Source organism: Euprymna scolopes, chromosome 7 (assembly GCF_053919585.1).
Source record: "Euprymna scolopes isolate OS-2025 chromosome 7, ASM5391958v1, whole genome shotgun sequence".
NCBI classification, from domain to species: Eukaryota; Metazoa; Mollusca; class Cephalopoda; order Sepiida; family Sepiolidae; genus Euprymna; species Euprymna scolopes.
In genome coordinates, this window is record NC_136488.1 from 107321627 (window position 1) to 107329126 (window position 7500).

Genomic DNA, 7500 nt, shown 5'->3' on the forward strand with positions numbered 1-7500 from the left:
CCAGATGACAGTTCAGGACCTATCAGGTTTGCGACTCTTTTTTGAACCCTGTCCAGGAGCGAGAGACAAGCAGCAGATGCACCAGCCCAGATGTGACAACAGTACTCCATACATGGGCGAATGGTTGCCTTATAGAGGTATAGGATACTGGCAGGCGTAAGTAGTTTTCTAGCACGGTAGAGGGAGCCAACCTTCCTTGCAGCAGCCTTGGCAATGCTCTCAATGTATCTATTCCAGTTCATATTCCCTGTAAACGTTAGGCCGAGGAGTTTAAAAGAAGTACTTTCAGGCAATGTGTTCTTGGCCATTGCTATTGGTGGTAGAGAAGGTTTCTTGTAGTTATTGAAGGAAACAAGCTTAGTCTTAGCAGCATTGAATGAGACCAACCATTTTTGTCCCCATTCCACTACGGATTGGAGGTCATCCTCTAGTGTTTCTGCCATTTTCTTGGATATGTGTTCATTTGTTTTCCCCTCATATCTGTTATAGAGAGTGGTGTCATCGGCAAATATACCCATCTCCGAAACAATATTATCAGGGAGGTCGTTTATAAATATCAGGAACAATAGAGGTCCAAGGATAGACCCCTGAGGCACTCCCGCATTTATGTCATATTGTTTGGATGTACGTCCGTCGAGGACAACTTTGATTTTTCTATTACTTAAGAAGGATTTAATTACGTTATGAATTCTTCCAGTGATTCCATATGATCTAATTTTCCTTAGAAGACCATCGTGTCATACCCTGTCAAAAGCCTTAGATATATCAAGGGCCACCGCTCTACCCTCCCCTGTTTTATCCAATGAACGGTATATACGTTCAGAAACTACAGTTAAGATATCTGCTGTTGAACGGGCTTGCCTGAATCCATATTGTTTGTCAGTCAAGAGTTTAGCAGCTGTTAGGTGCTGGACTAGGGCTTTATTAACTAAGGACTCAAATATTTTGGCGAAAAGCGGGAGGAGGCTAATGGGGCGATAATTTAGTGGGTCAGTTCTTTCACCAGAATTCTTGAAGACTGGTACCACAGAGGCGGTTTTCCAGCAGTCGGGAAAACAAGATTCGTTAAGGCATTTATTGTAAAGTTTGGACAGAACTGGAGCAACCTCGGCAGAGCATTTTTTTAATAGCACAGCCGGGATGAGATCTGGTCCACATGCTTTAGAGGTGTCTAGGTTTTTTATAATAGCATGTACCTGAGAAGGGGTGATTTTCAAGTCGTCAAGTGTGGCGTCTGTTCGCAGAGGAAAATCAGGGAGTGAGTGGTGTACCGAGTTCAGTGTGGAGTTTGAGGCAAACCGACTGGCAAGCAGATTAGCCTTGTCAGTTGCCGTGCAAGCAACCTCATGATTGTTTGTTAGTGGGGGAATAATTGACTGTCCATTATTAACTACGCTGTTGTAGATTTTCCAAAAATCCCGGGTTCCTAATTTCTGTGCTTCGATGCGCTTTCTGGTGGTTTCAGAGTAATCTGACTTAGCTGTGTCTATCACTCTCTTACAATTATTTCTAGCTTCTATAAACTTCTGTTTATTTGAGCTGGACTTATGTCGGTTGAATCTGCGGAACGCATGCTGCCTTTGACAAATGGCAGCTGCACAAGCAGAAGTAAACCATTGGGGGGAGTGGGGCTTGCTATAGTATTTCCGTGCGGGAACATGTGCTTCAATAGCAGTTTTGAACCATTCAGTTGTCTCATTTGCACACTGTTCCGCTGGAAGAGTAAAGATATTTTGCCATGGGGCATCTCTGATGAGCTCCCTGATGGCTTCCCAATCAGCCTTTTTGTAATACCTCGTTGTTTTGAGTAGTGGGTCTTCAGTTTTAGGGCGAGAATTTAGGCTGATTTCTACCATTATCACAGCGTGATCAGCATTCCCGAGTGGGCTATGGGCATTTGTTGTACAGTCATTGGGAACTGTTGTCAGAAAGAGATCTAGAAGTGAGGCATGTTGATCGTGCTGGTCTGGGAAACGTGTCGGAAATGTAACCATCTGAGATAGGGAATGAGATATAGAGAAGCTATATGTGGCGCTACCATCTACGTCTGTGTGATTTGAGAATCCTAGCCAGTTACTGTGGTGGACATTGAAGTCACCAAATACATGTATTTGTGCGCTAGTATCGAGGGAGAGTGCTATATCTATGCTGTCTGAGACTTTGTTTATTAGGGTACAGTCTTGGTTTGAGGGAGAGCGGTAGAGAAAATATAAGTAGCTAATATTGTGTTGCATATTTAGTCTGAAGCACATAAAGGCCTGGCCCTCTGATTCTAGTTTTATTTCTCTAGTTAGGGGGAGGGTGTTTCGAATATAGACTCCAAGTCCATGCATATGTCTGTCCGAGTCCTTACGGTAGAGTGGGAGATAACCAGGCATGTTAAAGTGGTTAGAGGGTATGGAGGAGTGAAGGTTAGTTTCACTTAATGCTAAGATATCCGGGGTGTTTACAAGGAGAAATGACTCAACATCATCTAAGTTAGTTCTAAGCCCGCGGATATTAGTAAATGCAAGCCTCAAGGGAGGAGGCAGGTTGGTTTTCTTTGAGTTTGGTCCTGGTTTAAACGTAACTTTTTCTTGAGCTGTCATTTCATTTTATTTTATTTAAAAGTTTCAGTTAGGGTGGATGAGTGAGGGGGTGCTGGACAAGTAGTTGTGCAGAATACCAGACATGCAATACAAGTAGACCATCAGCTGTCCTCACCCACAGGATTGTGGCCTCAGGAAAGCCCACCGGGGATGAGTGCAGGGTCCCTTTCCATGCGCGACATGGCACTACAAACATCCCGATATTTTACAACTGTTGATGGAGCAGCCGCTCTAAGCGCTACCAAAGAGTTAGGGCTCCTGTACTATCAGTCGGAAACAGCAGCCAGGAACTGTCAATCCGGTACCCTCAATCCATTAGGCAAAGTCAGCCCAGTCCAACTGCACTGACATATATGGCACTGAAGCACCCCACTGTGTCCAGTTTAGGGGGATGGGATGTGGCAGGAGTGGGGAAAAGCGGCGTTCATTACCCTAGTCAGGAAACAAGGTCAACCACTGGGTGATTCAAGCGAGTCCCTGTGATAGTACCTCTACGCCTGGCCAATAGGCAAAGAAGGAGTATGAAAGCCGAGCGATAGACAGAGTCTATCTCCTCCTTAAGCAGTTTAGGTTTGCCAACCGGTGATTTGTTTGAGTCACCAGCTCTAGGAAGGTTGTCGTCCAGGACTGAAGAGACCTCCCTCCCCTAGGTTTAGTTTCAGAGTTTTCCTTCTCCTAGACGGATGGCCTGGGAAGACCTACGGGTCCATCAGCTCCGAGGGGGTTCGCCCCGCGCCTGGGTCCTAATCCAGGTATTTCTGCGACCCCGCATGGGTAGTTAATATTTATTGGTTATTTATCTCCTGGAAAAATCAGGCATTTAGGTTAGCTTCTACAGAAGATTTCCACTCCTCAAGTGTGGTTTAAAAAGGGCATTATTATGCTGTCCATTTTCATTTATACTGAGAGAGGGCATACGTAAAAATTCATGCAGTGGAAGCAGTTAAATTTGCTACAGTATTGGATCGAGAGAGTCGAGTTGATGTATGGTTAGATATAGTTTTGTAAGTTTAGCAATGTATGGTTAGATATGGTTTAGTAGGTTTAGGAATGTATGGTTAGATATGGTTTAGTAGGTTTAGGAATTAGGATAAAGTGCTAGAGTATGATCTACTTTCTATTAGAAATTCTGATTTGGTGCCCAAACCGGACATTTAGTAAGACTGAAAGATTAGATATGCTCAGTATAGAGACAAGAGAACATTTGATATGGAGTACAGTTATACCTGATAGATATAGGTTATTGCATATTCTGTAAGTATAGTAAAAGTATAGATGGATGGATAAGTAGTATTGTATACGAATGCATGGAATTTTAGACAATTTGAGTAAGTTGCCTTTAGACTACAACTAAGGAGAATGACTTCGCCTTTCTCTTAATATCCGGAAGTTTTTATTTCAATGAGTACCGGTTTAGTTTGTGTAATAATTATTGCAATACTATCTCTTAATAAAGAGATATTAACGGTTACTGTTCATTATAGATTACTTTAAGTCAATGTATTGGACTAAGGCTAGTAAGTATTTACTTAGAAGCTTGGTTATGGGTTGGGAGTTATAATCGGGAGCATGCCTAGGAAATTTTAGGTGTTAATGGGTATCGATTTGCGAGTTTGTTAAGGTCAAGGGCGGAGAGCAAGGACCCATCTAAGTTACGTGAGACGGATTTGTTTAGTGTCAACTTAGGAAGTAGAGCAGATTTGATTTGTTAGTTATCAGGAGAAAGAGAATTTAAGTAAAAAATAATAAGGTTTGTCATGCAAAACAGACAAGGCAGTCATCTTGGAGGTAAAGTATCTATAGGAGGTACTTGCTTAGTATACAAGCAGCAGTATTTTGTAGTTTGGAGAGGAATTTTAGGTACAATAGTTTCATGACTTATTGCAAAAGTCCGTAGTCAAGGTGAGGGACGATGTACTTCTAATATTGAAACTGGGTTTATCTAATTTTAAAAGTAGTTGACTAGAGTGTTATTAGGTGTTCTACTTTGCTTAGGGATAGAATAAAGATTTAAGGTAATATTCAGGGTGATATAAGCAGTTTCATGAGGATTGGATATATGATCACTGGATGTTGAACTGCTCAGGAGGATTCTTGTATCAATTAAGAAGGATGTCTTGGTGATATAAGATTTGAGAAATTAAGAGTCTGGGGATACAGAGAGCTTTGAGCCGATGAGGATTCAGTATAGGCGATTGTATATAGGTAACAAAGGTGGTTTAGTTTAGTACGCACGTATTGTACATATTAAGTTCAATCCTCTAACGCAAAGGAAAATCCGTTTGCATTCCGGTTTGCAATTTTGTCAAGAGGGGAAATTTAAAAACAGCTTATCTAATTTTTGATGATATCAGTTTATAGACAATAGTACAGACTGATAAATTGTTGTGTAAGGCATAAGAGCCCCTCATCTTCAGATGAGATGATGGATCACGAGCATAAGTTCGGAGCAGGGATCCGGAAAGGAAATGGACGTGTACAAGCAAGGGGGGGGTCACTGATGTTTATAACTTTTTATTTTTTTTTCTTAAAAAAAAAAAAAAAAAAAAAAAAAATTTTTATTTTTTTTTTCGATGGCTGATTATATTAAGTATCGTACTTAAATAAAGTTTTCATGTCCTCTAAATAACTTAGCATAATTTCTTTTTTTACCGAGTTTGTCTTTACTATAGCATTGACTTATTAATTAAGTGACATGGCATTGTAAGCGGCGAAATAGTCTATTTAAGTGAAGAAAAGTTATCGGTTACAATATGCCTGAAAATGGAAAGAATATTAGCTTTAAATTATATGCGAACAGTTAGGAATTTTTACTTAGCTTTGGGTTTTTTTTCTTGGATACTCGAGGCTAAAAAGCATGGTGGTCGTTTGTTTCACTTGGCCTCATACGGTCAAATGGCACTTGTGGTACCAAGATGCTATCTAATTAGGGAGACGGTGTGGGCTGATTTAGAGGGAGGGGGGGGGTCACTTAGTGAAAAGTGTTCCAGTTGGCGGCGCGACATATTTCTTTACATGTGTATCGGTTTTAGAGGTATTAATGTTAACAATTGAATACGCGTTTCAAACAAATATGATGGAAATAAAATATTAATAGACATAACGTAAAAGTAATGGCATATATAACGTACAAGGTGAAAAGCGGAAAAAACTGAAAAGGAAATGTGCAGTTGAAAAGTACAGCTTTAGGAAAGAATTTAAATAATAAACTTACGGTGCGTAAGGATTCTGGGGACTTATTACATTTCATTTTTATCTTAACTGATACAACGGAGTGGTCGGAGAATCCTAGAGGAGAAAGAACAGTGCATGAACATAGCTCGGGGAGGTTGAGAGAAAAAGGTCTAGAAGGCTTGCAAACTGACCGGTAGTATCTGGCACTCGGGTGGGCTCGCAAGCAATCTGAGTGAGGTCATAGGCAATGGCAAAGTCATGACAGAACCTCCCCTCGTCATCTGTCTTATTTGAGTGGGTCAGCCATTCCACGTTATGGACATTGAAGTCACCACAAATGTGAATGTTAGCTGAGGGATATGCAGACAGGATGTGGTTTATTTTCTCAGATATACTCTTAAAGATAGTAACTCCGCTGTTGTGGGGGCGATAGAGGGCAAATACAAATGCAGTGGTGTAAGCTAGTGCAACCAGGAAGCACATATAAGGTAAATTAGGATCTTCTCTACAGATATCCCTGCCACACGGGAAGTCATCTTTAATGTAGGCACATATTCCATGCCCATGGCGATCTTGGGGGTCAGATTTAGATGTTAAGTTAGAGTATCTGTTAATTATGTATTCATCTAGGGAAGTGGTCGGCCGTATTCCAGTTTCGCTTAGAAAGAATATGTCCGGTTTCGTCTCCTGTAATTGGGTTTCAACCTCTGGAAGGTTGGAACCTAGACCCCTGATGTTGCAGAAGGAGACAAGGTAGTAGGGGTCTACGTTGGAAGATGGGGTTCTAGGTTTATTTGAGTTTTTGTTTTTGAGATGTTTCATGTTGAGGTTTTGGGGTTTGTGGAACAGGTCAGCATACTTGGTTTGAGCAAGAATGAGAGAGAACGACAGAGAGAAAAGGATAGGAATTTTTTTTTTTTTTTGTAGCACATGAAAAGGGAAAGCCGTAACAATTACCCATTAGTATGGCATCGAAAGGCCCCACCAGAGACTACTGCAAGGTCCAGAATCCATTCACCAAATGGCAATACAGCAGCCCCAGTACTTTGCACCTGCTGATAGGACAGCCTCCTTAGTGGTTAATCCAAGGTTCGGGTTCCTGACTGTCAGGTGGATAATGTCAGCCCAGACAAACGTTTACCTCCAGCACCCTTACTAGTGACATGGCCACAAGGATAAATATAGAGACAGAAAAATTTTTGACATCTCATACTACTGTTCACAAAGTACTACCGACCTGGAAGCAGCTTTTTCTTGACCCTTTGTCAGAAAAATCACTCATTTGAATGAGGACTGAGGGACAAAAAAAGGAGAAGCGAGAGTTACTGGAGCTGCCGATAACACATCCACCGCATTATCTACTCTCCATTAAAAAAAAAAAAAACAAAAAAAAAAAATGGAATGGGTACGAGGGACATATTAATATCTACTTAGTACAAGTCCGGTGCTTAATTATCAATTTAGGATGCTCTTTGAAGATAATCTCCCCTCCCATATTTATAGGGGATGCTGTTTGGCATTATCTGTCTCGAGTTTGAATCATTCGAGCTTCACCTTAATTCAAATACAATATTTTACTTTTATCAATTTGTGAAGTCGGCTTAATTTGGAATTAATTTACATTTTAGTTTAGATAATAGTTCGAGGTTTTTAGTTTGGGAGGTTCCTTTTGGCTTTTTTTTTCCTCGTTTTACATGTAAATTGTTTATATTTGATTATGCGCATGCAGGTTAATTTT